The following is a 2970-nucleotide window of genomic DNA, read 5'->3' on the forward strand; positions in this document are numbered from 1 at the left end:
CTTCCATCCTTTGGTTCTACCTTTACCTCTTCTGGCTGCAATCCCAGGTGCACAGGTGATGGGAGAGCACCTGTTGCATTTGGTCACTTGATTCCTGGGTCCATGAGGGAAGGGCTCCTGCACTAGTTGCTTGAAAATTAGTTTCTTTATGGGGGTGAGGGGTGGATGGGAGGTGCCTTTTTCCTGGAGAAAGATGATCTGGGGGAATTGTGGCTATGCTTCAGGGTAAGGATGGACAGACTTTGCCTTGGTTGCAATAGCTGTTTCTTTCAATGGGACACTTATTTGGTGGAGTGTCTTTCGTATGAACTCTATCCCAAAATGCCTTGCAACATTAGCAGATAAGAGGAAATGTGAAATACAGGAAAGAAGGAACAGAGGTTTTTAGCTGTGTCTTCACAGGTGGAGAGTGGGCAGCAACATACACTTAGTGTGTCTACACTGCAATTAAAAACCTGCAGTCTGGCCCATGCCAGCTGGCTCGGGTTAAGGGGCTGTTTAATTGTGGTATCAATGTTCAGGCTCTAGTTCCCAGTGAGGTGGGAGGGTCTCTTTGAGCTGCAGCCTCAACCTGAACATCTACACTGCAATTAAACAGCCCTGTACCCTGAGCCCTACCAACCCAACTCAGCTGGTCTGGTGCAGCTGTGGGCTTTTAATTGCAGTGTAGACACCTTTTAGGGCCTGACGCTCCCCTCACCTGCATCTTGTCACTGTTTACATCTGTGCAAAGTGGATGTGAAACACAATTCTGATTTCCTAATGTTTTACACTTACTTTACACCTAGAGTGACCAGCTGTCCTGATTTTTAGGCTCCTATTACCCCTCCACCCCATCCTGACTTTTCACATTTGCTGTCAGGTCACCCTGTTTGCACCTGAGCAAAGGAGTGTAAAACACTGGCAGATGAGACTGGAGCACCCACCGAAGTGCAAATAACTACACTACGCGCAAAGCAGTAGAGAAGCAGGCCCTCTGCCTGTAAAATCTGGTGCAGTGAATCACATTATTTCTGAGATGAGAAGTGGAAGAACTGCACTGAATGTGGTTTTCAGCAGCAGCGATGTGGAGCCCAGAACTGCTGCAGAGTAGGTATGCACCAGCCATCCTGGCTTTTCTGCAGCAGTTTTTGATGAGCAGTCGAAGGGTAGAGGGGCTGGAACATATGGAAAACAGTAATGAAAATACGACAAAATCCAATAGTCTGCATTTCTTAAACCCTTCCCCCAGATTCCCCAAAGGAAGATGAGACTTCCCAGTGGCGTTTACCTACTGAGAAAGTCCTGTTGCTGTGGCAGAAGTGGAGGTTTGTATTTAACAAACTAAGGATGTTGTTTGACTTCCAATTTCCCTTAAAATACAGATTGGCCTAAAGTCCTGCTCTGTGCTGCTCACCAGGCCACAGTCAAAGTACAGGAGGGGCAAAGGGTGAGATTCTTGTAAATAAAACTGAGGTGCTGCTACCAGTGCCATGAACTAAGGCCTGGAATATATTGGGCAAGCTTCCTCCACCTATATCACTTTAGTGATCTTCCTTGGTCCTTTGCCTACCAGTCCACCCCCACCCCTCCTCTTCCAGTCCTGCTTCCACATGTTTCTCTGCCAGAGCACCTCCATCAGGACTGGAGACTGATTACAGCCACACATAATACAATCAAGTATTGCACAACTTTTTCAAATACTTGTCACCTGCACCGTTACCTGCTCTTCCTATCTTGGGTCTCTGCTGTTTAGTAGCTGAGAGAGAAACACAGCACCAGTCATGTTGCACCAGACCATTGGTCTAACATATGTGGTACCCTGACACTGGCAATGTATGTGGCTAATACATTCATCCTTCTGGATGCTGCACCTAACAAATTTGCATTCTGTATGGTGGGAAAGGAGGGGGGAGACACTCTCCTGTTTGACCTCTCTAGCAATGGGTTTATGCCAAGAGATGTTTACCATGTCCTAGGATGCAGAACTAAAACAACTATCAATTATGTTGATTAACTTGTTAATGTTTCTGAAGTGCTTTCAAGGTGAAGAGAGCTGAGCATTATGGGTAATAAAATTAGTCATCAGCCTCTGTCAAATCCAGCTGCAGCCCTTGACTCGGCCATGCTGCCGCTGTGAATTACACAGGCCAAAGGCTTTGATTTGTTCTGAATTTACCTGTCACTAATTGAACTGAGTGAGACTGCGGGGAGGAAGGGGACAAACAGCCCCTAAGGGTTCTAGCTCAATCTAGGCAGGGGCTGAGAACAGTGAGGTGGAAGGAGATGCTGAAGTCCTGCAGCCGAGCCCTTTCTTGCCCTAAGCTGTATTGGGCTCGGCGCGGTTTTCTCTGGAGCTTCCTTTAGGTTGATTACCGTAGGAGGAGTTTCTTCACTGGGAAATCTTTCTTGCCTTCCGGGCCTCGGGTCTCCAGGGGCTGCGGGGCAGAGCTGGGCCGCCCCCCCCCCCCCCCGCCTCAGCCTGCCGCAAGGCCGAGGGCCGGCCGGCCGCTCCGGTTCCTTGCTGCAGCCGCAGGGGCCGGGGTCGCGCAGGCTGCGGGCGGATCTGAGCAGCATAAGATGCAGGCAGCAGCCGGGCAGACTGCATGGGGGGGGGGGGGTCTGGGAACCGCTCGGCTGGGGGGGGGAGCGTGTTGCAGGGTCCTTCTGCGCGGGCGGGGGGAGGCTGGGGGGTGACTGCGCTGCGGGGAGGGCGGCGCGTGGGTTCAAAAGAGCCTCCTGCTTCGGCCCGGAGCTGGCATCTCTCGGGGCGCTCCCCCACGCTGCAGCGTCCCACACCCGGCCAAGGTGCCCCATGGGCGGTGCCAGCCGCGCCTCCGGCCCTGGCCTCTCTCATCTCTCCCTCCCTCCCACTCAGCCGGGGCGGGGGGGGGGCCACACACGCACCCCCTAAAATGGAGATCGCGCTTTGGGGGCGGGGTTGGCTGGTTTTTCCACACGTGCTTCTGCACTGGGGGTGGCGGGGAGAGA

This window comes from Gopherus flavomarginatus, chromosome 17, assembly GCF_025201925.1.
Source record: "Gopherus flavomarginatus isolate rGopFla2 chromosome 17, rGopFla2.mat.asm, whole genome shotgun sequence".
In the NCBI taxonomy this organism is placed as follows: Eukaryota; Metazoa; Chordata; order Testudines; family Testudinidae; genus Gopherus; species Gopherus flavomarginatus.